Below are 20,000 nucleotides of genomic sequence, written 5' to 3' on the forward strand. Positions count from 1 at the left end.
AAATCTTATGTCTAAGAAGAAATCTGAGGCTGCTGTTCTGAGAATGAGCTACCAAAGCTTTTTCTGAATAAATCAATAAAGATCCATTTATGGAAAGCTGTGATGAAGGCAGTTTTGTCTTTAATTATATTCAACAGTATAACATATTTGACCACTTTTAATTGATTTTTCTAACTTTAAAACACTAAAGTTAAGGCTGTATACCTAATTTCTAGTAAGTGGCCCAGCCCCTCCTATATTTTTATGTATGTGGCCCTCAGTGAAAAAAGTTTGGACACCCCTGAGTTAGATCCATTCCAAGAACGCTCCATGCCTCCTTCACCATAACTGGATGCAACACAGGTGCAGCTGTCTTGATCTTGTTGCTGAGCTGACATTGGGGACACTCCTCAACCTTTAAAACAAGCTGTTGTGTAGACTATGACAATCATTTCAATTCTTAGACACTACTGTATACTGCACTTTTAAAGCAATATGTGATTTAGCACATGACTCGCTTAAATACTTGACTGATTGTTTTGTGGGTTTTTTTTCCTTGGGAGTTCACCAGAACCAGAGAGCAAACGGTGAAAAATGCCTACTCCTTGTGACTTTATTAAGAAAGTCTTCTGTCCCCCCAAAAAAATATTATTGAATGATTTTAGGGGTATGCCATGTGCTAAGTCAGAACAGTCAAGCATTCCTGTCCATTCATTAATAACTCAGTCAAGAGCTCTCACCCATTTTTTAACATCCTCGCACAAAGTCCCCCAATGACACGATGCCAGAACCTTTTCCAGGGTTCTCTTGTGCCCAAGTGACCAGCATTATCGTGGCACTCATGAAGGATGTCTCGCAGGTGCTTCTGGTCCATCACCACCGGTCAGGGCTTTCCTTTCCAGTTGAAAAACAACTGATTATCTATTGCAGCAGGAAAAAACACAACATCCTTTTCACATAGAATAGCTACAATGGTACATTGACACTGAAGCTTCAGTAAATGGAACTGCATTAAAATGTTGCAAACATAGGTCGACATGAACAACTAATTGCGAGCATAGAACAAAGTTCCATTGCACTACTGAAGGGAGGTCCTAAATATTCATCAAAATATTACCTGTAAGACCATTAGCTATATAAAAGCTATACATTGAAAAGGGTTACTTACATATTTTTACACAACAATCAATGAAGAGCAGAACGGATGGCTTTTACAAAAGAAATATCAATAATAAGAATGATAAAAAAAAAAGCTGAAAAGAACAAGCGACCCCGAGTCATATTTTAACTTGATCTACTGAACTTTGAATAGGCGCCGTGTGTTAATGAGAAAATAAAACTCACTCGCCATTGATGAAATGCTTTTTTGACTCCCTCCGAATCATCCGTTTTCTATTCCGCTCATTGTTGGATTATGTGTGTGTGTGATATGTTTTGTGTTTTATGTAATTCTACATACTTCTACGAAATGTTTTACATAATTCTATGTAAAACATTTCGTTTTCCATTGTCCCACTGTCCATTTTTTTGCTCTTACTAATGCTTCCCAAACAACTCTCCTCACTCTCCATACATAGGGTTTAAGAGATTAAAGCAGTGGTCTTCTGTTAAGATTATATTTGCTTCTTTCTCCCAGGCACTTTTGACACATAATGTTGATGTCTTTTTGTGTGATTGTAGGCAGGAGTATATTCTGGAGACCACTTTATTATGAATTTTACCTTTATATTCACTTATTAGAATATCGATGAGGTCTGTGTCACCCTTCTTTTTTTTTAATTAGAATTTGATATTTTTATTAAAGTAATAACCCGCCCTGCACCAGTAGACTATATACTGCAGTTGTGCTGCTTTATAGTAGTCCTCCAAGCATGGGAGTGACATCCCTCCCTGTTAAGTGTAATGTTTTGTAGCGTACCCTTGGTTTCTTGTTCTGCCATATGAATCTAGAAATTATCCGATTCCATTCACTGAATTTCTTATTGGGTATTTCTACAGGTAGCGATTGGAGTAGAAATAACAATTGTGGTAAAATAACCATTTTTTAAGTATCTATTCGGTTGTAAAAATCAAGTACTAGGGGGGTCCAACTGTCCAGATCATTTTTAATTTTGGTTGTGATGCTACCGTAGTTTACACTATATAAATCTTTGGGGGTCTTGGGAATATGAAGACCTAGGTATTTCAAAATTCTGGTTGTCCATTTAAATTTAAATGACTTACGTATGTTTTCTTGAGGTATGTAATTAAAAGTAAGAGTTTGAGTTTTCTCTATGTTCAATTTGTATCCCGAATATGAACCACATTGGTCGAAGGAGGGCATTCATTTAGGGAGACTGGTATCCGGGTCGGATAAAGTCACCAGGATGTCATCTGCATATAAACATGTCTTATATTCTTTCCCCTTGAATAGTATTCCCGTGATTTATGGGTCTTCCCTAATCTTTTGAACAAGTAGCTCTATAAATAGAGCAAACAAGATGGGGCTCAGTGGGCAGCCCTGTCAGCAACCCCTCTCCAAACGGATTGTACCTGAAAGACTGCCATTTATTCTGATCCGGGCCACAGGTGAATTATATTTAGATTTTAAACATTTTATAACTGTATTGTTAAAGCCAAAACGTTGCAGGACCAGGTATAAAAATTCCCATAGAACAGAGTCAAAAGCTTTTTCTGTGTCAAAGCTAATTGCTAAGGACATTGTGTTTCCTTTGCTCATTATATGGAACAGATGTATAGCTCGCCTAACATTGTCTTGTGTTTGTCTATTTTTAACAAAACCTGTCTGGTCCGTGTCAATTAGGTCAGGGATAATATTTTCTAGTGTGTTGACAATAATTGAAGTGAAAATTTTATAATCAGTGTTTAAAACTGAGATAGGTCTGTATGAGCTGCAATCTGTCCTAGCTTTCCCTGATTTCAGTATTACAGATAATATGGCCTGTTTCCAAGATGGTGGGGTCTCGCCACCTTTTAAGACATAGTTAAAACAATTTAATAAATAGCAGTGGGGTCACAGAGTCCCTAAAAGTCTTATACCATTCTGCTGGTAGTCCATCTCCCCCGGCTGCTTTGCTTGTTTTCAGTTTAGAAATTGCCTTGTCGACCTCTGCATTTGTAATCTCTGTAGTTAAGCACTTATTTTGTTCTGTGACAACAGATGGCAGGTCTAGGGATTTCAAAAAACAGATTGACTGTTACTGCTTCTGCTAATTTGGGTTGAGTGTATAAATTCCTGTAGTATGATTCAAAAGACTTATGTATTGATTCTGGCTTATAACACATCTGGTTGGTGACCGGGTCCTTTACTTTATATATGGATCTTCCAGACTGTTGTTTTTTAAGTCTCCAGGCTAAGAGTTTTTTAGCACGGGGTCCATTTTCATAGTGGGTTTGTTTGATATACTTAAGTGTAAGTTCCTCCTGGTCGTTCAGTTTCTTATTTAGTTCTGATTTTACTACGGTTATTTGTTCCAATAAGGTGGGGTCGTTAGTCTCTACGTGCTTCCGTTCCAGTGAGTCTAATTTACTTGTCAAGTCGTTAAGGTGTTTAAGTTTTTCTTTTTTCCTTTGTGATGCCCAACTTATAATCTTCCCACGCAACGCAATACTGCTTTTCCAGCATCCCATAAAATACTCTGTGACGTCACTGTGCTACCGTTAAGGTCTGTATATTCCTTCATTTCTTTCCTAATGTAATCTTCAAATCGGGTGTCATTTAATAGGGAGGTGTTGAGTCTCCAAATAGTGTTTTTGTGTGGGACACCTACATTTATTTTCACATATACACCTGAGTGATCTGATATGTCGCTAACAGCAATTCTACAATCTAAAACCCTGTGTCTGTCTGTTCTGAACATAAAGAAATAATCGATCCTCGAGTAAACTGAATGAGGGTGAGAGTAAAAAGTCAATTGTTTAGTGGATGGATGAAAATCCCTCCATACATCAAACATACCAATCCTTTTAATCATCTTCTTAATATTTAGTGACTCAGGATTTGTTTTCTTTGTCGGGTTTGATGAGTCTAGAGTGGGATGCAGCTGTACATTCCAAGGGGACTCGTGCCACGCAAAGCCTATTCCGACCTGGCGATCCTGTTTGAATCCATTAGCAACCAGCTACATTACCCCGGGCAGCTTCACGGGTACAGGTGGATGTATGCTAAATGCAGAGAAAATGGACTGCGTGTGAGAAAAGAGTCTGTGCGTTTGGTTTTGAAGGAGCTGGATCCAAGAGGAGTGTCATTAAGGCAAGCGGGGCGTCTCAGACGGAGGAATTGCTTCTCAAACTTCTCAACTTCATCTGGCACCTGGACTCATATGATGAACTGAAGCCATATGGTATTTGTGTGAATGGATGTATCGATGGCTTTTCAAGAAAAATAATCTGGCTCAATGCTTGCACAACAAGTAGTGACCCAAAAGTAATTGGAGGGTGCTACATAGAAGCGGTACAGCGTTTTGGGGGGTGCCCTAGAGTTGTTTGAGGCGACCTTGGAACCGAAAATGGCCATGTTAGAGGCTTCCAGCGTTTCCTCGTCCCTGTTCAACCAGACGACACCCTCGATAGTTACTTGGAGGGGGCCAGCACCGCCAATCAAAGAATTGAATATTGGTGGGGTTTCCTGCGTGGCCAGCGCATGGAGTTCTGGTTAGCCTTGTTATCAGACCTCAGAGACAACGGGCATTTTGATGGCGAGTTTCTGGACAAAAGTCTCCTGCAGTTTTGTTGTATGGGCCTCCATACAGGTGAGTTCATGAATAATGTTTTATTTTCATTTTGTGCGCATGTGTATGTGAGTGAGAGAGAGGGGAGGGAGGACAGAAACGGGAAAGGGGGTGTTGGGAAGACAGACAGACAGAGACGGGAGGAAAGGAAAAAGAATGCTAAAGAGAAGGGGTAGAAAAGGGAAAGGAACAGAGATGGAAGGGGAGAGAGATGGACAGGGTAGAAACAGAGAGGATAAGAGATGGGGAGAAAGAGGGGGGGGGGAGGGATGAACAGAGACAGGGAGGGAGGGAGAGGGTGGGGTTGCTCATGTGTGAATGCTGTAATTTAGTGTTTTATTTCTGTTCTGCTGGCACAGCTCTTCCTAAATGTATACATTTTCAACAGGATGAGTTGGATGACACTGCACAGGTGTGGAATGCACACAACATCAGGCCATCAAGAAACCTGAACGTCCCCAGCGGTTGGCCTAATGTGATGCATGCTGTTCCTGAACTTCACCGAACAACAGATTTTCTCTCCCCTGTTGAAGATGAACACATTCAACTGTGCAAAAATGAATGTGTCTTTCGGCTGGCTGTACCATGTAATCCAGATATTTATGAACTCTGTATCATCTTTATGGCTGAGTCCCATCTTGCTCAACCAACAGATCCGTATCAGGCTGTGAACTTGTTTGCACCTAAGAGAGGCCATCACTGCATCTCTCTAAACCACCCGACCCTCTCCACAGGATGGACACTTATTCCACTGCAGTGCGCCTCCCCCTGACCCTATCCAGAGAATGGACACTAAATTGTTGTGAACCTCCTGTTATTTTGTGTCTTGTTAAATCTCTAGTGTTCCTTTTAAAAATACACAGGGATATCGGTTATTTACTGCACTCCTTTGTTTCTGTTATTACGCAATCCTTATGGTGATGCTATTTACTGAATTTACTTTTTGACCTGAAGGTCGTGTGTGCAAAGAGCTGTTAAATAAAAGTAGCCATGTGAAAGAACTTAACTATGTTCAGAACAAAGTGGTTGAAACATTGAGAAACACAGAAACACAAGGTTACTTTAAGATTTACTTTAATTATTCTTCACTTCCATGAATTAATGAACATTAACGTGATTCTTTAAAGTCAACAATTCCTGAAAAATTAAACCGGTGTTGGACAACTCGTTCTGAATGCTTGGTTAGAGTAAACAGATGGACCTGTAAGCAGTCATTTTCAAAACAACATTTTCACTTTCAACAACAAAAAAAAAAACACCCTCATAAAACTCTGCTGAAGCATTTACTATGGTATGTGTAACTATGGAAGCAGATAGTTACCATAATCCAAATAAAAATGCAATAGCAGAAATGCTTTTAAATTTTAAGAACGAAGCTGCATTATTGGACTCATAATTAAAATGGTTAATAAGTCATTCAATCTGCATTTTCATTTTCTTCTTCAAGACTGCTCATTCTTGTACTTAATTCAAATGAAAAAGGAAAACACATTTGAGATTTAATTTTCAAAACATGCACCAGCAAAGAGTTACCAAAATTCAATATGAAATGTAAAATTCAAAAATGAAAAAGCAATAGCAGAATGCTTTTTCATTTTAAGAACGAAACTGCATTATTTGACTCATAATTAAAATCATTAATAAATATTCCTATATGCATTTTCATTTTCTTATTCGTGTCGCACCTTTTATGACACAATCAAAAAGAAAACTGAGGGCATTGCTTTTTAATTTTCGTGGTCCTGCCCTGCACAAGAGTTACTCCACCTCCGCTGTGGGTATGGCGGTATGACGCCAAGTGTCATTTGCCTCCTGTTATGTGTAAATTCTAATGTTTGTGAATTTAATAAAGGTATATATATATATATATATTTTTTTTTTTATTTAAAAAGAAAAGAAAAGAAAAAAAGGTATGGCGGTATGACACCACTTTGCCATCGTTACTTCTTTCACGTCATTGAAGTTGCCGGTAATCGAGATTTAAATCGGCGAAAAACGTGGACCACTGACAGATCTCGCACCAGCATCTGCCACCAGTTGACGGATTGATTTGTTGCTTCGCATCCTTCGTCGGATGGACTGGTGGCCGACGCCGAACAGCTGTTACTCCACCCATGTAACAAATAGCTTGAGCTTTGATGTTGTGCTGGTGCATCAAGGTGTTCCATAACTGACAACAGGTTGGCTAGGGCAACCTTGTTTGCGTCCGTATCTGGGACGGCAGAATACCTGCTCAACTCGGTCCCGAGCATCAGATTCAGATACACTATTCAACTCCACCTGGGAAGCTAAATCCAGCAGGGTTTGAACAATTGTGTCAATGTGCGCCATGCTCAAATCTGTCCGACCAACGAGATCCGTCAGTGGTCCACGTTTTTCTGCGATTTAAATCTCGTTTACCGGCAACTTCAATGACGTGAAAAGTAACGATGGCAAAGTGGTGTCATACCGCTATACCTTTTTTTTGTTTTGTTTTGTTTTTTTTTAAATATACAGTATATATATACATTTATTAAATTCACAAACATTAGAATTTACACATAACAGGAGGCAAATGACACTTGGCGTCATACCGCCATACCCACAGCGGAGGTGGAGAGCTGCTGACGTCACTTTCCTGCGCCGCGCGCTTACTTTGAGATTGCGATTTCGTTTTCGAGTTGTGCTAACTCTTGTGCAGGGCAGGACCACGAAAATTAAAAAGCAATGCCCTCAGTTTTCTTTTTGATTGTGTCATAAAAGGTGCGACACGAATAAGAAAATGAAAATGCATATAGGAATATTTATTAATGATTTTAATTATGAGTCAAATAATGCAGCTTTGTTCTTAAAATGAAAAAGCATTCTGCTATTGCTTTTTCATTTTTGAATTTTACATTTCATATTGAATTTTGGTAACTCTTTGCTGGTGCATGTTTTGAAAATTAAATCTCAAATGTGTTTTCCTTCATTTGAATTAAGTACAAGAATGAGCAGTCTTGAAGGAGAAAATGAAAATGCAGATTGAATGACTTATTAACCATTTTAATTATGAGTCAAATAATGCAGCTTCGTTCTTAAAATGAAAAAGCATTTCTGTTATTATATTCTTATTTTAATTTGGATTATGGTAAACTGCTTCCATATAAAACAAATACATCCATAAATATATACAATGTGAGAATTGTTTCTTGCAAGAGCTGTACTTCAACCCATGACCGTCGATAAAAGTGTACACATCTAATCGTAAACAATCTGCTGCAACCTGAATTTCCACTTCTGTGTCTATAAACCAGTCACAGCTTGACTGATGGCTCTGAAGAAGCAGTTTCCATCAGCCTCTACATTCTCATTTGTACACGGCGAACCTAATGGGCCATTGCAATCAGAAATTGGAAAACTCGCATGGTCCAAATGAATCTTCAAGTTTTTGCAAAGGTCTAAACAAACATCAACATCAAGGGGAGAGAAGTTACACTCTTCATTGGTCACAGCACTGACAAACTCTACGTCAGAATTATCCATGTCAAAGTGAGGAGTTTTGCTCTTCTGAAGTGACTGACTGTTGCCAGCTGGTGCTGGAATTTTAAACCGTGACCATGCAGAACCTTGGCTAATCTAATATCAGTGCCATGATCTGCCACTGCATCTTCACTAGTACTAACTGATGATGGATCACAAATCACATGTGCGAGGCGTAGAACGAGCGGAGCAGTCAGAGGCAACAGAAGAACAAAGAAAAGCCTCCTTAGCTTAGTTGATCTTCTGTGTTGCCTCCTGGACGGTGCTGGCCTCCTCTGGCTTGGTGCTGGCAACCACGGGAGCCACAGGAACCACGGGCACAGCTCTGGTCATCTGTGGCGTCGCCTCCACCTGATTAAAATAAGAAAGATGTGATTTTATGCCAATAAACATAGAAAGGAAAACACTAGGCTTTACACGATCACGATTTTTGTGCCAATCACCGATCAGTGAGTTTAAATAAACCGATCACCGATCCGATCACGTTAGGGGCAATAAATACTTGTTTCTGTACACCCCTTGCCTTCTCACGAGCACTGTCTAAAGTTGTTTGCTTTAGCATCCGTTTCAGAGTTTGCTTTTCTTTTTCTTTCTCCGCGCTGCGTTTCTTAAACTCGACATGCTCCTCCGTGTGTATCGTTTCCAAGTGCCTGATTAAATTTGTGGTGTTGAAATTTTTTGCCAAAGTTCCCCCGCGAGGTACTGTAGCGTTGCATATATTGCAGATTCAAAGAAACTTTATTGTTCGTCACATAGCGACAGTACTCAAAACAGGAAGAGGCACGAAGACGAAAATGAAGGTTTTTGAATCATGAATCATTAGCTCTCAGTGTTATGCCCCGGCCTAAGGGGAACCAGGACACAACATAAAGGCTCCCCCCCTTCTCCCAGCTCTCAAATTAGACAAAGGTGCTTCGTCCACAGGATGGTTTTTATTAAACGTCACCATCATTGCACTGGCGTCAGGGAGGGCATGGCCAAAACAACAAACAAAATGGCTCTCTTATGGATCTTACCTATGAAGAAAACAATCAAATAAATGACAGTCAAACTAACCTCCTTAACTAAAACACAGGAGAAAAGGGGCACAACACAAATGGCTTCCCTCCCCTACGGGCTACGTGGACACAAAGGGAACTGAAATAGATTACAAAACAGAATTGATGGCTGAACACAGAATGCCGCTGCTGCGGCACATGGCCTCTGGTTGGGAGCTGGGAGAAGGACAAAGAGACCGAGGTGTTGAAGTCCTCCTCCTTAAATATTGGCACCAGCCAATCACCTTTCCGCACCTGGAACAAGCAAAAAAAAGGGAACACAGGATCTACTGCGCCATCTAGTGCCCAAACGGACACACAGCAGACAAAAGGAACTGACAACAATGTAAACCCAAATCTATACATTTACATAACACTCGGATACAAACAAATAAACATGTCGATGCTGTGAAACTACTTTGGAGGAAATGAGACAGATTAAAAAAGTTTCAACACGACCATGACGTCATTGATCGGTGATTCATGACATGACGCCCGATCATGAACGTTTCAAAAAATGCCAAATATCGGCCGATCCGATACAGCCGATAAGATCGGTGTAAAGCCTAGAAAACACACACAGGTGATGAAGTGGAAATGAATAAGTACAAACCTGCTGCACTGCTGTGACATTGCTGGAGGCAGACTCAGTCATGTGGACAGTTGAACGTGTTGCCCACACCTGCAAATACAAGGACACAAAGTAACGTTTAAAGAACTGCATTTATTGTCCTATCACAAAGATGCACACAATGAAATACACATATCCCAAATACCAACATGTCACTGGTTTGTTTTGGTTTTTGAGGCAACGCGTGCTGATCGACGTCTCAGGCTGGACATCTGGAAGAACATAAAGAAATTAATTCATAAACAAAGTAACACACTAATTAAACTGTACATGTACTGTACATATGTGATCTTGTGTTGATAATAGGGGTGGGGCGATACGGCTAACCCACGATTCGATACTGTGACAATATTTGGCCCACGATAATGACAACATCACGACACACGATATCTTCTATTGTCATAACCCGGCTCAAGAGTTATGACAATAACGGAAGGGACACTGCGGATTGCGATTAATCAAAAGGTTTATTATAACAAAATAGATAATTGTAAGCAAAATAATGAAATATATGGTGTGGTTTGTCAGTATTCATCAGTAATGTAAGTGTGGATGAGTGAATAATAGGATGTGGGGTGTTGTCAGGAGCAAAACAGAACAAAAGAAGCTGAGAGTCGGCCAGACGCCCATGGCTGCTGGATGGAGAATGGGGAAGAGACCGAGCGGCACACGCAGTCGGCCTTTTATCCTGCGGGGGGCATCAGCACAGGTGTCCTAATCGGAAGATGCCACTCCGACATCCACCGCTACCTAGAAATGGGAAAACAGCTGGGAGCCACAACAAGTTATATAGAGAAAGGGTCGTCACAATATGTGACTGAAAAAGAAAAAAATACCCATAAAAAGGAAAATGCCTGTGATCTTGCATTTATTCCAAAACTTTGTATAATGTACAAACAAACGTGCACTGCACAAGCAAACATATTAAAGTGCATGAACATTAATAACTTTCATGTAAACAAGGACAGTGCTTTCTGGTAATGTAAAGTCAGTAGCAACTTGTCTTATCTCAACTTGGGGACTTGGGATATACAAACCGACGGGAAGATGAGAGAGGGAAAAAAATCCTTTCACTGCCCCGATTCTGAAAATCAATAAAAAATGATGCAGACAAAATAAATAAATAAATAACCGCGTCCCCGAAATATACGGGACAAAGTGAAGTGCGTCCCCCATCAGTTCATTACGGGACAGGCTTTTTAGTTGCCAAATATGGGACAATCGCGTATTTTACGGGAGGGTTGGCAACCCTATTTAGACCACAGATGGAAATTAAATGAGGTTTTGTCATTTTCCCTAAAAAACGGGACAAATTGTGTCCCGGGAGAGATTTTATCTTTCCCGGGACAGGTGGACAGGTGGTGTTTGGAAAAAAATATTGATATTTGCCGTCAGTGTATCGATTATTTATTGCGACAGAAAGCACAACAATATATTGCAATATTGAATTTTTTTTTCACCCCTAGTTGATAAGTGTATGAATAATTGTGTGAATGTTACCGTGGCAGCTGGGGAAACCCTGCCAGATGACTCCACGACGGTCTCCATGTGGTCCAGCAGCACAGCCTCACTGAACCACACGGGATTGGACGGGATGTCTGTGTGAAATGCAGTCTCAACAGCTGTTGGTACCGTCTATAAAAAAAAGAGGAGAGGAAATCAGAGTCAACTTAGGATAAGTGTTCATTTTTAAAATAAAAAGTTGCACAGTTTGACAAATACACGATTGGGGGGGGGGAAAAGAGGGATGAACAGGTTACCTCAACCTCCTGTCCAACAAGAGTCCATTCAGGAGCAGGTCCATACACTGGCATGTAGACAGGACCTGTCACAACCACTCTGGGAGACACCCTGGGCGATGATTGGTTGTGGCACAACACCCCTGGCCTAGGTGAAGGGGGTGCGAGCTGATGGAGCATGCAGCATGCAGACGCTCCACCAAAATCAGTCCTGAGGTGCACCTAAACAGAAAACAACATGTTAACACATATTTGTCATATCAAATGAAGAGCAAGTAAGGCTGAAGAAGGCAAAACTTACACCATCATAACACCACCATGTACAGCTGACGAAGGGGGAGGTGATCGGCCATATACACAAATGTTAAACCTGGAAGAAGTGTCACATAATCAATTATGTAATCACACAATTCTAAGAAATATCTGTTAGCACAGTGTCACTGAAGAGAAAAAAATACAACAAAAATATGTATTTTACACACCCATGCGTGCAGCAACACAATGATATACTTGACGTAGCGCTGTTTGTAGTTCTGGCTTGACAGTCAGGCGAGGTGGAAAGTCAAGCACAAACACCTACAAAATAGTTGTATATAAAAAACACAAACCCAAACAAACATAAAAATGCAAAATAAATTCATGAATATTCTTGTTATTGAACTATGGATCATGGAATTACTTGATATTGATAAAACAAAGTGGCGATGACATTCATGTGTTCAAATTTGTTTGTCACAGCAGATAAACAAACCTTGGGCCAGCGGTCCAACACAGTTGCCAGTAGCGCAGCAAAATCCTGGGCGGAGTCTGTTACAAGCCCGTGTTCAAGGTTGTTGCCCGGGCCGAGAACACAAAACCATCCACAAGTGGACAGAGATGTGAGTCTCCCACCACCAGAACAAAAACATAAAGAAACTTGTGGCTTGACAAAATCACGACCCATACCTTCTTGTCTGGTTGCTGGGCCTTAAGAACGAACTTGCACTGTTTTGTCAGTCAGGAGCAAAACGGGCCATCTTCGCACCCAGGTCGCTGACCAGTACCGCGGCATGTGTAAATTGACAAAAAAGAAAAATCTAAATATATGTTGGTGTAAGATTTATTTGGAATACAACATAACAACACAGGCAGAACATGAAATCATGAACGTGGAAGTACTCACGACGTTCAAAGTCCTTCCGAGGTGGAAAAGGTGTCCAATCCCATTTTTGCTTCAGGCGTCGTTTCATGGCCAGAGAGCGACGGAATGCCTTGGTGTTCGGCATCTGAACAATGAAATGAAAGATTGTGTCATTTTCAATGAAGGACAATGATAACACAAGTTTACAGAAAAAAGTGATGTTTTCTCACACACGACATCAAAACACAGAAAGCTTTCTGTACCTTTGCAGCTGGAGACGATGAGCTTAAATCAATAAAGCAAAAGAAAATGTGTATGTGTACTCTTGGACCGTAACCCTAATGCCATACAAGTCTATGGGGTGAAATTTCAACGTTGTCCTACAGATATGGGGCCACTTGCTTTTTCATCAGGAGCCCCCAAGAAGCACCCACGCCAAATTTGGGGCTTCTAGTACTTGAGGAACCCCAAAACCCTAACCCTAATTTCAGCTAACCCTAACCCTAACCCTAGTTTCAGCCTTATTGTTAACCCTAATTCAATGCAAGTCTATGGGGTGAATTTTCAACTTTGTCCTAGAGACATGGGGACACTTGCTTTTTCATCAGGAGCCCCCAAGAAGCGCCCACGCTAGATTTGGGGCTTCTAGCCAATGAGGAAAAATTTGGAGCAGACACGAAAGGGTTACAGCTGAGAAGGCACTTAAGATCCTCAAAGGACTGTTGCCACTCACTAGACCAAACAAATGGTTTCAATGGACTGGTTAATTCTTCTCTCGTGGCCGGCAGCTCCACTGCCTTAGTGCTGGAGATGTCCGCTCAGGGGCGCCGCCAGGAATTTTGGGCCCCCTTCAAAAAAACAAAAACAAATGGGCCTCCTTTGCGCAGCGCTTGTCAAAAGCTTCACATCACTCAAAAAATACAGTATAGTTCAATAATAGTGCTTGAGTCCATCTTGACAGTGTCAATGTATTTTTATTGTGAATTCTCCACAAAGCAAACTCTTAACATTTAAGAATGATTCATGAAAAAAACACTTGATGTTTCTCGGACAAAGTTGAGCTTTGACCTTCATAGACTTGCACTGCATTAGGGTTTAGCGATAAGGCTGGAATTAGAGTGAGGGTTTCGGGGTTCCTCATGGGCTAGAAGCCCCAAATTTGGCGTGGGTGTGTCCAGGAGGATCCTGATGAACCTGAAAGTGGCCCCATGTCCCTTAGGACAAAGTTGACCTTTGACCCTCATAGACTTGTATGGCATTAGGGTTATCGATAAGCGATACAAACCTGGTGAGTTTAAGACTTAGTGACTCTACGTACATGAATGTATGGGGTACCCCGTCCTTACCTTGTTCCAACTTTCCCTCCACAAACCTGGCTGTCCAGTGCAGAAGTCAAAGTGAGAGAGAGAACAAAGAAGGAGGAGGGCCTGTGACGCCGCTGCTGATTGGCTTGTTGGTCGGTTGAATGAGCCAATTCTAGAGCTCCCCTCGGTGTCCACACACTGCAAAATATATCTAAGAAATAGACACTTAATTTGAGAAAGAACAGGCTAGAAACAAGTCAAATTATCTGCCAATGCAGTAAGATATTTAGACTTGGTAAGATTTCTTAAAATAAGACGATATATCTAGGCATTTGAAGAATGGAAAAACTCTTGAAATAAACAGTAAAGCACTCATTCCAAGGACTGTACTAAGTCAAATAAACTTGATACTAGCTTCTCAATTCTTTTTTCACGTTTGCTTCTTTCTTAATTTGAATGAAAAGATCTTAAAACCAGACCTATATTCACAATATTAGCTTTTTTTTTCTCAAAATGAGACAAAGCATCCATCCCCCCTACGCCCATTCCCCCCCAAAAAAAAAAATTCAGCAAACAGAATTAATATTGTCAACAACTATTTATTCACTTAAATTGTTGACAGTGCCTTCACTGCCTTGTAATAAAAACGTCACTAAGGCATTGCATCTTAAAACAATCTCAAGCAATCATTTCTAGAACGCAAGTAACAATTGTTACAATATTCACCGTCATCATTATTGAATATTGATTCAGATTCCCTGACACTCAGTTACACAAAAAAAACAAAAAAACAGTATGGGGACAGCATATAGTGTTGATATATACTGATAACATGTTTGTTCCAAAAGACTCCCACCCACCCTCAAGTTACAACTACCAGGGGAGTGTATCACTACCTATGCCTTGTACACAGCTCTACTCCCCAATAAAATCTTTCCATTCTGCCATGGTCTTTTTTGTATGAGGCTGTGGTGTCTCACTCATGGATAGTGTCCTGTAGCACTTCTGTCTGAATGACAGAGAGAAGGGTTGCCACACACTTTTGGATATGTGAGGTGCAGGGCATAGTAGTAACCCATCAGATGAAGCAGACCGTCACTCAAGTCTTCCGTGGCTCCAAGACAGATGAGACAGCGGGTCCCATCAAACAGCAACACAGAGGTGCAGAAAGACCTCTTCTGCGAGTACATTGTGGGATCTTCTGTTGGCTAAAGAAAAAGAAGAAGGAAACGCCACATCCATGCATGGAACTATGAAGTGTTGAATGTGAGAAAATGCGAACAAACTTTCACCTGAATGACATGAAGCAGTGCCTCACTGGCATGTCCCAGCTTCTTCGGTGGTGGACTTGGTGAAGGAAAGAGTGTGGGGAGTGCCCTGAGCAGCGCGATGGAATATTCCACTGGAATAGAACAAATCAACTTTGAGTTCAAAGTTAGTCTTCCTAAAAATGAGTCTTATTAGGTTTGTGTTGATCACAAAAAAAATCTTATTTTTTCAGCATGAAGAGTATTACCATTCTGCATCTATTCATTCAGCGCAACATAAACCATCCTATGTCCAAGGAAACAGCTACACAGTCAATTAGAGACACAGCAAAATGACTCACCTACATCCAGCGTTATGCGTGGCTTCATCACTTCATTTTTTTTCCAAACACCATAAAATTACACATTGGTGCAGAAGTCTTCCCATCTCTTTTTTTAGTTCATCAATGAATTTTCTGTTGCCCTTATCCAGAATGCGCCGCAGCTCATTCATCGCCTATAATGCAAGTCAATGTTAAAATCTGCAAAAATTCTTGCTTTTCATCATAAACCAAAACAAGTTAATCACTTACACGATAAAGATCCTTGACACATGGATATGCATCCAGGATCTTTGTTGGCCTTGTCCTGTTCTTTCAGAACATCACTATCAATGAAGGATCTTCTTGCTTGAAACTGCAGGTCAAGAATTTAGGAGACAGCATCTTGGTTGGGTTTTGGTTTCTTGTACAGCTCCTGCAGGGTCTGATAATGTCTGGCCTGTGCTGTCAGACCATCTTTGGCTGATGAAATGGAGGAGACAAATCAGTAAATCAGTCAAATGGATGAAATTGTTTGGAGCATCAAAATATATCAAATGACAATTCAAATGTAAAAATGCCTGTGATATATCATGATATCCAAAACTATCATAACATTGCCTAGCTTTCATACATTATCATTATTATTAAAATGGACATGTTTCTACTTACGTGAAGTGTGGCCGTTATCAGAACTGCGCCCTGGTGTGTGACACAAAATAATTGTTGATCCACCAATTGAGTCTGCATCATGATCTTCTTCTTGGTCACTTGCTGAGAAGTCAATGCGATGCCTTTTCTTCTTGTGGCCCCTCTCTGGTGAATCTCTTGTGAAGATTCTTGTAAGTGCTCGCTTGGTAAATAAAATTTCACTCATTGAAAGAACAAATAAAGATGGAAAGTGAACATGCACAGATAAAAAAAGTATCAGCCAAAAATAACCACACGCTTCAAAATCTAAGTGCGCAAAATAATATAATCACTTACATGTTTCATTGTTTTGTCTTAATCCTTCAGCATGGGATAATACTCCACTAGTCTTTGAGACATTGCAGTGACTTCATGCTTAGAAGGGTACCAGACCCCCTCTCCTTGCTGACTGGCTCTCAAGATAGAAATCATGCTGGTGACAGTGTTTCTCACCAGCCTGTATCTCAGTTCTTTGAACATGACACATTTCCCCTCACTGGCAGTGCGGGCCATCTGGAAGTAGTGCTTACGAGCTTGCTCCAACTCACTGTCTGTATAGAGGGTGGGCAAACTTTTTTAGCAACGGGCCACATGACAGACCTGCATCGAGTCGGCGGGCCACGGAAGGGGGGGTTTGTAGGTAGGTACAGAATTAGTCCGGGTGCAGAATCGTTCTGGGCGTAGTGACTGCCCGATACGGCAACTCCATTGGGACATACCTCTACATTGCGGTCGAACGTGATATATGGATAGATCACGGTCAAAACGCTATTTCGCGGGTGATAGATAGATAGATATATAGATAGATAGATAGTGTGTGTTGAATACATACATTCGTATATATATGTACACATATATATATATATACATACATATATATATATATATATGTGTACATATATATACGAATAGAGAGATGTGAAGAGAGAGAGAGAGAGAGAGAGAGAGAATTTCATGTATACAATATAATACAAAGTACTGTAAATACGCCAGGGATTGACAGAAAAAAAAAGATAACCTTAATCAACCGATGTAGTTTGTCCTAATAGAGTTGCCGTATGTGACGTTGTTGGCATTCGCCCAATGGACAGAGGCGACTGCCAGTTACGTCACATACGGCAACTCTATAAATGTACCGCAATCTATCCATATATCACGTTCGAACGCGATGTAGAGGTATGTCCCAATGGAGTTGCCGTATCGGCAGTCACTTCCGCCTGGAACGATTCTGCACCCGGACTAATTCTGTACCTACACCTCGTTGAGGGGGGGGAAGCATGCTATCGCTATCGCGCTACACTAACACGGCAAAGTTACGTGCTGACAAAGTTTCGTTGGGGGGTGCGGTGTTGGGGGGGTTATGACTGGCTTCACGCGGGCCGGACTAAGACACGCAGCGGGCCGGATGTGGCCCGCGGGCCGGGGTTTGCCCATGTCTAGTATAGACAACATATTGTGGAGGAGCAGGAAGCTGTAGGGTCCTCTTTGGGCTGCTATTCACCAAAGGAGTGGATGTCTGGGGACAGATTGGAGATGTTCCTCCTGGTGAAGACACAGTTCCTGGCTTCATTCGGGGCAGCCTTGTCTGGTACGGTGGAATTCTCAGCCGAGAGGAAACCAGATCCAAAACATTATGAACAAGAGAGAAACAATAGACCCAATTAGGAAAAAAGAAAAAAAAAGTGTTATGCTAGATGTTTTCAGAGCAAAGTAGGTAACCAATCACATCTACACTAATAAGGGCCCAAATCCGTTTCCTCCTGAGAAAGTGTTCTGGTCCAGGAAAAAGGTCTCTCAAATCATCACGACTGAGGGTGTGGAGCAAGGCTTCATCGATGTTGGCAGCTATAAAGACAGTCCAATCATTAACAAACATACATTTTTTAACTGATGAATTTAATTCAACTTGACAAGTCAAACCAAGTTTGTTTTGTGCCAATTTCTGTTATCAGAAATAATTGTAAATGCAATTCAGTTTAGACATTTTGTCTCAAATTTGTAAAATACTTCTTTTTGAAATCAGTGTCAGCATACAGTTATTTTAATTATTTAGCGGGCAAATCACAGTAATGGAAATTTTTTCATACCTACACATGACATACCATTTAAAATTGATACTGTGACATCATCCAGCTCATCCATTATTGGCCCCGGTTTGGATGTCCATTTAATTTCTCCTCAATCTGGCAGGGAAAAAAAAATCATCATATTAAGGTTACAATTAGGACAAGCTAGCCTTCCGACTCAAGATCCGTTTTTTTACAATGCCCATCTGCCATGGATCCCAAAGTTCCCATGCAATTAAAAGTTGTGACACCTTATCTGAACGATAACCCTAGACAGCTCAACGGATTGCTAGTCATACAGACAACAATCAAAATTGGAGTGAAACTTGTAACCGCAATGCCTGCAACATGGTGGTACTTATGGTAATAATCATCAAATACCAGTGTTCTTCGTGACAAAATGACAACATCTGATAGGATTGTGCCACCTTGAACTGCAATCAACTTAAATTTTGATAAAAACAAGCAAATTGTACCTAAACTACATCTTCAATCAATCCAATTTGAGCACCCTCTACCCCATAAACTGAAGATACTGCAATACAAACTTGGTAGTACAGTATTTCGTCATGCCACATATAACTAGGAATGCTAATTGCTTGTTCACATGACTAGAATTGCAGTACATCAATCCAATACAAAATACACACTTGTGACACTTGTCATCAAGCTCATAAATCCATCGAGTCGAGATGAGCACGTGCACGGAGTCGGACTCCGTGAGTTCACGTAAACAGAGCATTGCGTTTGCATAAATTATGCACGGCTATCGAGCTAGAAGCCGAGTCCGATTTGGTGCACATAACCACACTATAATGCCTCTCAATGTCCTAACCCATGCCACGCAACACAAACGTGAGGGACCGATTTGAGTTTCTCACGGGACCAGCAGTGAAGTCACAACCGTTGCCCCAAATGAAATGTCGCAGCAGGAGCCTGAGGATTTTCTGAGTCAACATGCTGATCATCAGGTAACGTAATGTTGGCTTCCTTGACGACATTAGACAACTCCCTGTTTATATTTTATTCATATTTTAGTACAAAGCCTCCTTGTTTTATGATCTTTGACTTGTTCGGTTTTTGTTTTGACATTATGCTGTTAGTGTTTATTTCAAATTAACAAGAAGTACCGGTACATATATAATAAAACACTTGCGTCAAACAAAGCATAACTAACTGTACATATCATGTCTACAGGAAGGAGCTGGTACATTAAGTGAGAATATTCAAGAATATTAAGAGAAGATATATTCAAGGTTGTCCTAAGGTCAACTGTACCAACCATTGCCAGAGCTTATGGAGCAATTTGATGTTATTGTACAGTAAAAATGTAATATTGGAGCTGTCGCAAAAAAAAAAAGCCAACTTTAAGGCTTATTATCTCCAAAATGATACAGTAATCAATCACATTTAGAAATCAAATGTTTCTAAATGTGAAGTCAGTAATGTCAAGTCAGTGCTTGATGTGTCATCAGCAGGCGTCGGCGTCAGTGATGGGGCATCGGCGGGTTTCGGGCAGAATCGCCAGGCGTTGGGAAGCGTCGGCAGGTGTCGGGGGCTCGTGGCCAGGTGGCGGACGTCACAGCAGGCAGTGGCCAGGTGGGCTCAGTCCCGCAAACGCTGCTTACAGCTTTAA

This window comes from Nelusetta ayraudi, unplaced genomic scaffold (genome assembly GCF_046127955.1).
Source record: "Nelusetta ayraudi isolate G7.1 ecotype Tasmania unplaced genomic scaffold, CSIRO-AGI_Nayr_v1 ptg000069l, whole genome shotgun sequence".
Classification (NCBI taxonomy): domain Eukaryota; kingdom Metazoa; phylum Chordata; class Actinopteri; order Tetraodontiformes; family Monacanthidae; genus Nelusetta; species Nelusetta ayraudi.